We start from the raw sequence: 14589 nt of genomic DNA, 5'->3' as shown, positions 1-14589 counted from the left end.
CATGAAAACGTTGACAGTATGCTGTGCCAGCATTGAACATGTCTAATGAAACCACAGAACAGGGAGTAATATAGAAATGGCATGTGTTATTTGATTTTACAAAAAAAAATATGTATCTTAGATAGAATGTCGTGCAAATGGATTATTTGATATATGTTTCCTTTTTTTTAATTATTTGACGGTGCATTGACGTTGAATGACCTGTAAACGGTGGTGACCACTTACCATTAGCTGTTACATTACATTACATTAAATTACATTACACTTACTATTACACTGTCCGCATATGTACGCTCAATACTTAAAATTCACATGTATCTTCTTTGAACATGATAAAAGTAAATCTTAAAATGCAATCATGCATTTTTTTATTTCTAATATTCGTTTAAAATGTCTCTGTCGCAAAATACGAATGAATACGAATATAATACGTATGAAGTTGCATTTAAATAATTAACGTATAGTGAACACAACGTTTTACTTTTGTCATGTACATATGCTGATTTATGATTTAGGTGGTGATGTATGTTAGCCCGTCTGGGTTACCGACCCAGACGGGCTAACATACATCACCACATGATATTCTACCGTAAACGTAAACGTAACGTACAGAAATATTTAATATTTTTGTGTTCTAATGATCGCATTACGCATTGACGATATAAAGCGGATATTTTGTGCTGACATATATTAAATATCTTGGCTTTGTGCAAGCTCGTCTGGGTAGGTACCACCCACTCATCAGATATTCTACCGCAAAACAGCAGTACTTGGTATTGTTGTGTTCCGGTTTAAAGGTGAATGAGCCAGTATATTTACAGGCACAAGGGACATAACATCTTAGTTTCCAAGGTTGGTGGCATATTGGCAATATAAGCGATGGTTAACATTTCTTACAACGCCGATGTACATGAGCGTTGGTGACCATTTACCATCAGGTGGCCCATTTGCTCGTCCGCCTACCTATTCTATATCAAAAAAGATATCTCTTTATCCTATGATAACTTAAAATATTAACGTAACAGTATACCATTTTTGAGTTAATTTGTGTTCTGCGGACGAAAATGTAAGCTTACTACACTTGTGTAGGACATTTCGCTTTTCATCTAAACGAGAATTTTAGGCTAATTTTATTTTATTTCGCACTTTCAACTTATAACGTGGGATACCTTTTTATAAAATATTTTTATATAAGCTTAGATGAAGGAGTACCGTGTCCTCTGCTGGCTTTGTACATTTTACCCGTAAATATGTACTTGACTATAAAAACACCTCAGTTATCGCTTTTATAAAATATATACAATATAAAAAATATATTATACAGTCCATACTATATATATATATATATACAAACTTAATGAAAGCGTTGAATGACATTTTAAATATAAACGAGGCGCAACAACACGTAATTAAATATTCGAATTAAACATTATTAGCCTTCGATAAAAATAACTGATAAATTAATTGAATCTCTAACTGCTTAGTTTATAAAAAGAAAGCCTGTAATACCCCTGGTGGGACTCGAACCCACAATCCCCGGCTTAGGAGGCCGATGCCTTATCCATTAGGCCACAGGGGCTTACAGTTATGTATATGAATATGTAATTGATTCTAATTTGCTATTTTTATAAAAGACCTGCATTGGTGACACAAAGGCTGATTAGTTTTTCGTCCTATTAATCGAAATTACGATTTATCTTAGAAATACTAGCATCATTGCCGCTATTTAACGTAGTCCTTTTTTGTTCAGTATTTTTTTTTACTATCCTCCAATCAATTTAAAATAAATTTTACAAGTAGGTAAATATTATAAGCAGTGGATGACAGTGGATGATGATTTGTACCCATTATGGTCTTTGTGGTTGTGTACCGGCTTTTCGTTCAATATTTCTACCAAAGATCCTTATTTTAAATCTCAGTAATATTTATTGGTTCAGCAACACCCAATTCTACTATCAAGTTGTCACTTTATCGAAATCGAATCGGAGCGTAATCGTTGCGTTTATCCATTTTCCTATTCTTTAATTGAATTATATACTATTGCTATAAAAGTTTACAATTACTTATGGTTTTGACATTACTGTATTAGGTAACATCGTATCGGTTTGGCTCAGATCCGAATAGATATAGAATAGACAAAGTTGTATTAGAATTGAATCGGGAACGTATCGTAATCGGGTTAAATTATTAGAATTGTTACCCAGGTTAATCCGCTCATTTACCTGTAAAATAAATGTCCCACTGGGCTAATGCCTCTTTTATTTCAGGTGACGGTTTAGAGCTTTTACCATCACGCTGTTAAAATAAAAGCTAGAGATCTATTATAAGCACAACAACAATCTTAATATATAATGTTTGTATATACGGTACTTAAGTTGTAAATCGATATATGTAAGTTATTTTATTTTATCGTATTCTTATGAATTTAAAAAAAAATGTAACGTATGAATTCATTATTTTATAAGGAATTACTTCAATAGACGAAATAATGACGCGAATATTTTGTTCAAAGTAAAAAGAAAAAAGTATCGACTGAACTCAATTACGACGAATGATAAGTTCAATGATTAAGTCATTTTAAGCGACTTTATTTTATTATTTACATACGTATTAAAATAATGTATTACACATAAAATTTAAAGTCTATATACTGAGATTGATATAAAATTATAACTCGTACTAAAAGAAACTAATAATTTAAAATTAAATTATTTTATAAAATTAGTAAAACCCGCAACTTTGCAAGGGAGAATGGAATATGGTTTACGATGAAAATTCTTCTATTTTAACGTAAAAAATGCCTATTTGAATTAAAGATCGTTGTTGAAGTACATCTTGAAAACACGTGATTGATGCGAAAAAAACACTTACGAACTTTGATTTAATAATGGGACATAATTCGTCTTCTAAAAAAATCAACTAAATTTGAATTACGAAACCCGGAATTTTAATAATTTGGAGAATAGAAAATTAAACATAAAGTTTATAAAAATATATTTATTAAATAAAAAAGAAAGTATGCGAGAGGCATTTAATTACCCCTGGTGGGACTCGAACCCACAGTCCCCGGCTTAGGAGGCCGATGCCTTATCCATTAGGCCACAGGGGCTCACAACATGTTAAGTGAAATAGTCATTCGTTCTTATCGGCTATTTTACTAAATATTGGCTTGTAATATTTTTATTTTTTATTAATTGCAATTGATTGAATACGTAAAAACCTAGAATTCTTGATATCATTTCATGCGGTTATATTTATGAATTAATAAGTAATTATAAATAGAGAAACCTTAACATATCTAAAAAGTATTTTTTTATGTTATAGAAAGGCGGCCGGGCAAGTTGGCCACCTGATGGTAAGTGGTCACCACCGCACTAATGTAAGAAATATTTCTTTCCTTTCATCGCCAATCGCCAAGAAACCATTCCTTACAATACAATACATTTCTTACTAGCCAATGTGCCACCAAACTTGGGAACTAAGATGTTATCTTCTTTGTGTCTACAGTTACACTGGCTCACTCACCCTTCAAACAAGAACGCAACAATGCTAAGTATTGCTGTTAAGCGGCTTGCACAAAACCAAACCACCAAGTATTACTTTGAGTCTAGCTAAGTCTGAGTTTTTGAGGCAAACTAAATATTAAATAGTAAAAATAAGCCATAACTCTTAAAAATATTACCAATACTTACTTGCCTTTAATAGTTTTGGAAATAGACCATATTAAGTATAAATAAAAATTATAAAGGTCGATGATTCCGATTAATTGTAATGAAATAAAAACATAAGTGTGTTAGTGTCTTCTCTTTCTTGCACTTTTTCTCTTTTTATGTTATGATTTTTTTTTACAAATATCATAGACAAGTAAAACATAGAATGCAATACATCAATGAGATATATAGTTTTTATTGTAGACAATTCGTTTATATAACGCGAGTCACGTGACGAATCCTTTTCCCCGTCTGTCAGATTATGAAAAATATTGCTATGTAAAATTTATTGGTTCTATTATTGTGTAATATTTTATAAATTTAACACATGTACGTGAAGAACTTACGGTTTGTTTGTATACTATGTCCAGATAATTTCGTACAAATGATACACTCATTTCTATATTATAGAGGATGCCACAGCTATTTTTAACTTTGTCTAATGATCTAATGTAAAAATAACTTTGATAATATAAAGAATGATTACAATATTAGGATATAATACAAAACCAGCCTATGTCCAACAATGAGAGTAAATGGATTAAAAATTGTGAAGAATTTCGACTGAGCAATATTATTAGTATGTGCAGAAATGAATACAGACATTTTTTAAAATTCGATTTAGTAGTAGAAGTATATTTTCTATCTAATACAAGTATATTTTCCATTTAAAAAAAGATTTATCTCGACCAATTTCTGTAACATACCCATTATTATAAATGCTTTTCTGATCATATAGATTACAAATGAAAAGGATTAATTGAAGATAAACTTTTTGTTTTGATACAAAACACATTAATTCATTTATGGAAAGTGATTTATTTTAAATATTATTATGTTATTATAGAAGTTGAACATATTTCATTTCACATTTAAGGGTTTATATTTGGGTCTGTTGCAACTGGATAACGGATTTGAACGTTTCTAGCCAAAGCTCAGCTTAAGTCTACCAAGAAAGTCGTTTCACAACATACCTGTAAATTTTCCTCTAATGCCGTTTCCATCAGTGGTCACTAACATTTTAGTCTGATTTAAAGATTAAATTAACGTTTTCAAGAAACTATAGATTAAATTCATACATAGAAATATGTTAAATTATAATTTATATAAAACAGCAGTACTTAGTATTGTTGTGTTCCGATTTGAAGGGTGAGTGAGCCAGTGTTATTACAGGCACAAGGGACATAACATCTTAGTTCCCAAGATGGGCTGCGCATTGGCGATGTAAGCGATGGTTAACATTTCTTACAATGTTAATGTCTATGGGCGTTGGTGACTACTTACCATCAGGTACATACGCTTGTCCGCCTACCTATTCTAAATAAAACATTTATGTATCGTGGGGCGTAGCGTAAGCTGTGAGTAAATATATTTATATACCTAAGTAAATATATACTCCACAATTTTATTTTGGAGTCTGATCAAAGCTCTCGAATGACTGGTACATAGAACATACCTAATTATTTTTAGCTTATAGTGCATTATTTTCTTTAATCTTTTCAATTAAAACCGTTCCACTTAAAACAATTTTTACTTATTTTATTTTTACCGCTAATATATTTTTTATGGAGAATAGGACCGTCTAGTGCCGTTTCCAGTTATCCAAAAAGATTTGTCTGCTTTCATTAATGAACCTCACACAGTCATTGGGCCATTAGTTTACATACTAAATTATCTTCTTCTTCGTCGTGACACTCTTGTCAGAGCGGTCGTGGTCGCCATGTAGTATTACGAATTGTACTAAATTATACCGATATAAAATTAAAATACCTTCACGAGATATTTCAAAATATAAAACGACTTAATGCAACAGGCTAATACTTTTTAATTAAATTTAAAAAGAACACAAACCGTTGAGAGCATCTGACAAGTATACAACGCAGTTTTATTTAAAAGTCTTTGAAACTGCAGTACCGACAGATTTAGATGTAATTTCAGAGAGGATTTCAGAATTTCCTTGCAGAGACAATGTTTTACGTGTTACAACAAATTATGTTTGTTTGTATACAGTTTTAAGCGATCTTGAAGTAAATTCAAGGCGAAGTTAGTTCGTTTGTTATGTTGATTTTAGAGACGTAACTGCTTTCTTAGATTCGTTTAACGTCGTAATTATGAGCTTATGTAAGATTTCTTTTGCGAATGTTTGTGTATTGTTTTTAAATGATGATGGTTAAAATAATGGTTAAAATAGTATTCTGTATCGTTTGTATTGGTGGTTTATCTATTCGTTAGCGGTAGCGGCTATCAGTTCGCTTTTTAATGTTTGCATCAAAATCGGTCCAATTGTTTAGGCGTGAAAGTATAATAGCCAGAGACTGACTTGATACTTATGCGTGTCTATCTGTTCTACAAGGTGAATTGAACGAGGACGTGTTTGCTTATACAAAATAGCTTTACTAATTGCTTGATTAATCTTGTTTCAATTTAAAACTCTATTATGATTTTAAAACATTAACTGAGTCATTCCTTGTGACTTAGAGATCATTAGAAGCGAAGTTGCAATTACCTATATTATTATGTAGTATTGTTTTACTGTAAGTTAAGTGTTAGCGAAAATTTTGTTCATTTTCTTTCGGAAATTGATGCGTTTTTCGTTTGGCACACTTTGCTCTCTTATCGCGCGGTGACAAGTCTCAACGTAAACTTTATTTACGACCGATTGGACTGGATTTATAGTAAATAAATGACTATTTTATATAGCTATTATGGTATACAGTACATAACTATTGATATTTTATTTTTACAGTTTCACGCGGAGTTATATATTATAAAATAAAATATATATTGCTAGGAATCAAGATAGAAATAAGTTTTATAAAAAGAGACGTATCAAAATAACTATACAACAATAAAGTAAACGTATATCGATACGTACAATTTACACACACAAATAGAACAAAGGAATCGAAACCGAGCAACTGAAATATTATTTATGAGATATTCGCCACAACCGAAAGTCCAAGAAGAAGTGTCTAAAGCCAGCCTGGCCGGCCGATGAGCTGCTCCCACCATGATGATCATCACGTGATCAAGTCGCGCGGCTAGGCTACGCCCCGTCGGAAGACATTCCTAACAATATATATATATATATATATATATATATATATATATTGTATATTATATATATATATTGTATATATATATATATATATATATATATATATAATAAATGTTAATATATTAGGAACTTAATTATGAGTAAGTATCAAAATTTTATTTCTATTTATATACAAATTGAATAACGTTCAATGCCTAGATTAAAACACAGTCTAGATTATTTATATCTTATGAATAAAATACTAAATCTGGGATTTAATGTACATACAGTGCCATCTATCGAATGAAAGATTAAACATAAATGATTATTATTATTATCAGTTTAATAGTCACTGGGTCATAGAGACCCTGGCCCCTTGGGCCAAAAGGAAAAGACGTGTCAGATAAATCTGACGGTGAGGAATAGCCCGGGTAAAGGGGGCAACCCCGAGGCCTGTACCTTGAATAGCCTAGGGCAGCCAGGAGGACCGAACTCTCTAATCAGTGTCAGTCCGATATCACAGTTGCTTTAAGACAATTAACTGATTTATTAGAATTTGGAAAATATGTGAAACATCGATATTGATGGTTATTCAAGGCTTTACATTTAAATAAAACCAATAAATAATTTGGAGTAAAATGAACAAAAACAAAGTATTATTATTATAGACGTATAGCAACGAAATTTATAATAACTTTCTAAAGATCTCATTGAATAGATCTTATAGCGTTAGCGTATAAATACAATATTTATATTTGTTTCATAAATTGTTCTTTAATAATATTGTTATTTATTTTACGATCTAATTAGTTTTGTTGTATTAATCGCTAGGAATTGATATTTTAATTTTTATATAAGCTAGTTTGGTTTATATATTTTTTACTTCTAAGGTAAATGTTTGTTACACCCTTAAACGTATCACTTCGTAAGATTATATGTTTAAGTTTAATTTTAGGTTAATTTTAAGTGTTTAGGGTAAGTTTATGGTATAACTATTTCCAAAATAATAATAATAATAATAAGCAAAAAAAACACGCCACGCGTACTCGGCGGTTAAAAGCGACCATGACGGCATAAGAAAACGTCATGCCACTTACCAAGACAAACAAGTTGGTCTTAGCCCCAAGGCGCGTCAATCTATGTTTCACATCAAATACTAATTGCCATTAGTTCAACTTCCTACTTAATAACTGTAAAACAATATGTAATGCTCAATACTTTGCATTGATTGCATCCCACAATGTGTACATAGATGGTACACGTATGATAATAATAAGATCATTGGACCCTGTCAAGCAGCATAGTAGGCGGACGTTTTCAATTAAAAGAAAAATTACGTTAGTTTATTGTTTCGTAATTTTTTTATAATTTTCATAGAAACATGTCTATCCCTTTGCTAGGTGGATATTAATTTTGCTTCACACTGAGAGATGAATTTTCAAGATTTTTTTTTATGATGCATATTTATTTAATTATAATGATGAGACGAGATGGTAAAGTGGAAAATGTGCACCAAGCAAGTATTTTCAGTCAATTCATTACTTAAGACGTGAAATCGTAACAAACAAAATCTTTTTCATAATTGTACTATTAATTAGATTAAACGAAAAATATTTACAAATTTAATCCAGCGAATTCTTAATTTTAGATTTTAATTTTCGAAAATCGGATCGAAACAATCGTATCGAATTTATAATTTTATTCACAACATTTAAAAATAAACCCATTCCTTGAAATTTCTTTTGGGAAAATTATTATTAATAATTAAAAGCAAGTTAACGTTAAAGTTCAAAAAATAAAATAAACTAATGAAACATTTTAACTTAATAAATTGAATGCCTTATATGTGTTGATATAGTCTGTTTACTCGAAATTCGCAAAGCATGATCGTAAAATAACGGAAAGTGATATGCGAAATTGACTAAAACAATTATAACATTTGAATGATACACGTACCAAAATAGCCTACCATCAATCAATTTCCAGCATTTCATAGAAGATACGAAATCAGTTCTTACAGAATAGCTATTCGTAATGTATTGCCAATGCATTTGATTATCAAGAACAAACAGACTGATCTAATGTAAACTGGCCGAGCCTCCGTTATCAGTGTCATGTGTCAGCAAATGTACTTAGGATTGAATCATTTGAAGCCTTGAAATCAGCGATGAATGTATTTTACAAGTTAAACGGGTGAGTGAGTCAGAACTTCAGGTGCATGGGACATAAAGTCTAAGTTACCAAGATTGTAAGCGCATTGGCAATATAATGAATTGCTAATATTTACTACAGTGCCAATGTCTATGGGTGGTGAGCAACAGGCGGCCCATTTGCCCGTCCACCTACCTATTTTAGATATAAGAAAAATAAAAGATGATAATAAAGTATTAAATAGATAAAGCCACGAGATGGCCCAGTGGTAAGAACACGTGAATCTTAACCGATTATTGTGGGTTCAAACCCGGGCAAGTACCACTAAAGTTTTTCATGTGCTTAATTTGTTATTATAATTCTTTTTTTTTTTATAGAATAGGAAAGTGGACGAGCATATGGGCCACCTGATGGTAAGTGGTCACCAAACGCCCTTAGACATTGGCATTGTAAGAAATGTCAACCATCGCTTATAGCCAATGCGCCACCAACCTTGGGAACTAAGATTTTATGTCCCTTGTGCCTGTAATTACACTGGCTCACTCACCCTTCAAACCGGAACACAACAATATCAAGTATTGCTGTTTTGCGGTAGAATATCTGATGAGTGGGTGGTACCTACCCAGACGGGCTTGCACAAAGCCCTACCACCAGTAAATCATCTAGTGCTTTTCGGTGAAGGAAAATATCGTGAGGAAACTTGCATGTGTCTAATTTCACTGATATTCTGCCACATGTGTATTCCACCAACCCGCATTGGAAAAGCGTGGTGGAATAAGCTTCAAACCTTCTTTTTAAAAAGGGATGAGAGACATTAGCCCAGCATTAACAATAACAGTAGGTACATTTACAGGCCGTTACCGATAAAGTATTATATTGTAAATGATGATATAATGGAGTTAACAGTCGTTAATTTCCCTAAAGAATATACAATAATTCGATTTGCTACCTATTTATTTGAATTGTCGGAAAACAGACTACTGAGTCGGTACAATCTGCATCCCAAACCGGTGGTATCTTCAAATTTATTTGAATCTTGTGAAATAGCGATTCAAAAGTACTTAAAAGAGCCTGCATGAATAAAGTATATATATTTCTTATATATATTTATTTTTTTCCTTCAATATCCTTTTAATCTATTTCTCAACGTAGTAAATCGAAATGAAGAATGACAACTGCGTAAGAATATTGTAGTGTCAGTACAAGAGTGCTCGCAAAAAGTTGTACTATTTGTCCCTTTTCGCTGACAATCCGATATGACGGCATCCCAAAAAAACAGAGACAGTTCAAGCGCCGAGGCTCGCGAGTAAACATTGCCACCTTTCAACCTTCTATTGAGGACTTTTTTACAGAAAGAACCATAACATTTTACTCTCCAAACCCGGTGTTTGAACCCGGGACCTTGGGATTTTCGGCCTCAACACTAATGATTCAGTTCTAGTTCTATAAGTTAGTCAAAATAATTATTTCACTCTCATTATAGAATTTGAGTCTCGATTGTCTAGATAGAACGGGATGAAATACTGAGCAAGCACACATTAATTCATTATATGTTTTTCAAACATTCCGTACCCACCAAGTAATAAAGTAAGCTGCCGTAAATAAGCTTAGCCTTGTCTCAAGTTTAAAGCTTGGTAAATATTCCGTAGAAAAATATAAACTAGCGTTCCAGGTAAGCTTGTCTGGATCGTGTTAATTCAGCAGCAATTTTACCGTCAGGTATTAAATAATTTCATTATTGTGGTTGTTTTGAAGGATAATAACACGGTTTGATTTCATATACAATGTCATAATACCTTAAATTCCGTAGTCAGCAGCGTTTTTAGGAATATCTTTTCGGAAATATCTATTATTTTATATTTTACTTTTTTTAAAGCATTATTTATATACAAATAAAAATGAACAATAGCTGTTGTACAATGACCATGACTCATGACCGCGTGGAATGGTAGCAACTTTTGAATGGCAATTCAAAACCAGCCCTATTACTACAAGATACAATAAGACGAGGTGTTATTTTTTTTACAAGCATTCACTGGGAAGCCGTTAGATTCATGTAGCGCAAGACCAGTCATAATGGAAATCGGAAAGCGGCTTTTGTCCAGCAGCTGATGTTTTCCGGCTTATATGATGATGATGATGATGTTATATTTAAAAAAAAAACACTTAAAATCGCTGATTTCCTGGATTGATGTTGTTTAATTGTATTCTATGTGGCTATCTACGGGCGATCCAATCTGACAGATCTATATATATTGGACAAATATAAAAGAGGTTAGGTCTGTACATTTTTTTAAAATGTTAATAGCATTTTCATTAATGCTTAAATGAAATACTACTTCAACTAAGGATATTTTAATTGTGAGTAAAAGTGCTTATAACAAATAGGTCAAGACCCAAACCTTTCATTTTTACATTATATTGAGTATTTGATATGGAAATAATAAAAATAGGATACATACAATTGTTTTTATATGTAGAAATATACCTCTAAGTTACTATGAATATTAGTATTTTTTTATTATATTTAGATGTTTAATTAATACTAAACTTGGATATTAATCCATTTGAAATCGAATAATTTTAAACGGCTTATTATAATTGTTCATGTTAATATTTCTGGAGTTTCCCGAACTTTAATCTATTATATTAGTCTGGAGTAAGTCACAGGGACGGCTTGTCCTACCCAATGTTACTCACTAACTAGGACTGGCAATGTCGTTAGCAATTAGTTACTTACTAAAGGGAGTAAGTCGAAATCGATATTCGGATTACATTAAGATCTTGGATTATTGGTTGAACGGATTTTTATATGTTCTGAAATGTTTGCAAAGTCATGAAATGTGTTATAATATAATCATGTACAATTAAAAGTAGCAGTCTATAAATGTTCCACTGCTGGACTAACACTTCATCTCCATTTGAGGATTAGGTTTGAAACTTATTCCACCACGATGTTCAAATGCGGGTGGGGAATACACATTTTATGCGACACATGTAGGTTTTCTCACGATGTTAACACTGTCGAGAACAAAACGAATAATAAAAACATATGAAGCTTATATAATTGCCTCCCGTATTGGCATTTACGCAGTGATAGTGAAGCTCATTTGTTCCATATTGACGATGTAAGAATGGTTAATATTTATAACGGCACCAATGTCTGTGAACGGTAGTGACCACTCTGGTGGCCTTTGCCTTCCCTCCTATCTTTTTAATAAATTAATACATATAAATATATTTTTTATACTTACAATTTATTTTATTGATAATATAAACGTAATGGAGCCATAATATTATAAAGGGAAGTCAAAAGGCACAGTCGCAAAAGTACGGCACAGGAAACAATAAATTATGTGAGATGATATTATGTGAGAGGAGGCAAACGAGCTAGAGGCTCACCTGAAGGAAAATGACTACCACTGCCCATAGACATCTGCAACACCCAAGGGCTTGCAGGTGGAATAAAATATATTACAAAAACGAATTAAAATAAATATAGGTTTTGTTCCTTTTTTATTATTTTTCAAATGCCACTTAATTTCCCGATTAAGTAATAGTTTTGTCTGTTTCATCGTTGAAAGTTTTAATCATTGTGTTCTAAAAATCGAGAATTCCCAGAATCCAATTTTGCCATTTAGTGATTTAGACTCCTTTTTGATGTGAAACATTTATTCGTGTGCCTCGGGATTAAGAACGGTTCGTACCGTAATGACAACAATAACATGACGTTCTTTCGTATTTGCGTGGCACAAATACACTTGGTGTATATGATATTATTAATACCAAATATATTTTTATTTTATTAACGAAATTCTATATTTGTATTTATTTGACTTTATATTTATTTATTGGTATTATTTAATTATAATTTCTTTTAATTAAGATCTTTCGCATCTGCCAGGTGTCACGTGTCGAGAACATTTTTTTAAGTTACTTGATATAAAAGTATGTTATTATTTTAACTTCCGGTGTGTTCTAATGGCTTGTTTAAAAAGCTAACAAATCTCTTCTTCCTAATTTTATTATATTTTAATTATATTTTAAAGTTTGAAATTCATTAGTTAAATTTGTTTTATTCAGAAGTAAATTTTGCCTATATGCTTTTATATATTAATAATTTTCTAGGTGGCAGGGCTTGGTGCAAGCTCCTCTGGGTAGATACCACCCACTCATAAGATATTTTGCCGCTAAATAGCAGCACTTAATGTTGTTGCGTCCCGGTTTGAAGAATAGTTTGCTACATGCACAAGTGTTATAAACGTCTTTGTTACCAATTTTGGTGGTGAATTTGTGATGTAGGGTTATATTTATAATGTTAATATTTCTAACATGGCCACTGTCTATGGGCGGTGGTGACTTCTTAAAATCAGGTGGGAAATTTGCCCGTACGCCTACCTGTAACAAAACAAGCAACAACCATTTTATAACTATAGATAAATTCTCACTGTTTGTAACTGTCTCGGAAACAATCAAAAAGTCTTAGAATATAAATCGAAGTTTGTTCATAAAAGTAGAGGATCCCGAGAATTTTGATGGTTGCAACGGATACTTCAGTCTTCTTGTTATTTTTTGTACATTTCCGATAGAGCTATTAAAAAAGTTTACGGTTGAGAAACTTTCCTCTTTAAAAACTTAATTTTGTTTTTATTTAACAATTATTGCATAAATTATATAATAAATTAAGAATAGAAGCAATGATATTGCTAGTAGCAATATACATATGTATAGGAAATTAACTCGTGATTCTCGGTATATTAGAGCCTTCTGATTTATTTATAAAGGTTTTATTTTTATAAAATAGGCAAATGGTCGCTATCACCCACACAAATTGGTGCTATTTATATTAACCATACTTTATATCGTCAATGCGTCACTAACCTGTAGGTACACTGGCTCATTCATGCTTCAAACCAAAACATAACAATACTAAGTATTGCTGTTTAGCAGTACAATATCTGATGAGTGCACGATACCCACCTAGATGGGCTTTTAGAAAGCCCTTCCACCAAGTGTGTGTGCATTTCGGAAACACAAATGCATTTTTTATTTCGTCAGTCTCATAGTCCAATGGGTCATCAATCAGACATCAATGGAAAGAGATCAAAGTGCCTCGTGCTAGTGTTTTTTTGGTTATTCAGCAGTGTTGACGTTTATTGCGATTTATAAAGATTTTCAATTATTTTCACAAGACGGCGCTGTTTTAATTTCGTACAAATCGCAGTCAATATTAATGCTGTAGATGTAATTGTAATGAATATAGTTTTAGTGACACTCGAATCCTTGAATGATGTTTGAAAAATGGAAAACAATATCTATTTTTTTATAGAAACTATTTTATACGAATAAGCTACGCTATATATTCACTATATTTTTTTAATAATATATTCAAACAAAATTAAAATTAAAATAATTTATTCAACGTTGAAGCATTAAACTTGCTTATTGATAGTTAAACCAGAAACTACCACCGGTTAGGAAAAGAAACACCCAGCCCTGAGAAGAACTGGCGAAAGAAACTAAGCGGGTTTTTTTACATGTATCATGTTTCATTTACAATTTAAAAATAAGTGAAATAACCATTCGGCGATCGTTTTATTCCCAAGGTGTGCTGTCATCCATCCATGTAAATTCATTAATTATATAATAACCTTTAACACACAAGCGTTCCTTTACATTTTTTTTAAATTT

At 31.7% G+C, this 14589-nt stretch overlaps 2 non-coding genes across 2 annotated transcripts; both read right to left on the bottom strand.

Annotated features, from left to right (window-relative positions):
* Positions 1–1506: 1506 nt before the first annotated feature.
* Trnar-ccu (transfer RNA arginine (anticodon CCU)) lies at positions 1507–1579 on the bottom strand. Its single transcript has one exon. It is a non-coding gene; the product is annotated as a tRNA-Arg (tRNA).
* A 1457-nt stretch (positions 1580–3036) lies between these two features.
* Trnar-ccu (transfer RNA arginine (anticodon CCU)) lies at positions 3037–3109 on the bottom strand. Its single transcript has one exon. It is a non-coding gene; the product is annotated as a tRNA-Arg (tRNA).
* Positions 3110–14589: the final 11480 nt, after the last annotated feature.

This window comes from Nymphalis io, chromosome 7 (genome assembly GCF_905147045.1).
Source record: "Nymphalis io chromosome 7, ilAglIoxx1.1, whole genome shotgun sequence".
NCBI lineage: Eukaryota > Metazoa > Arthropoda > Insecta > Lepidoptera > Nymphalidae > Nymphalis > Nymphalis io.
This window is presented reverse-complemented; position numbering and strand designations above follow the sequence as displayed.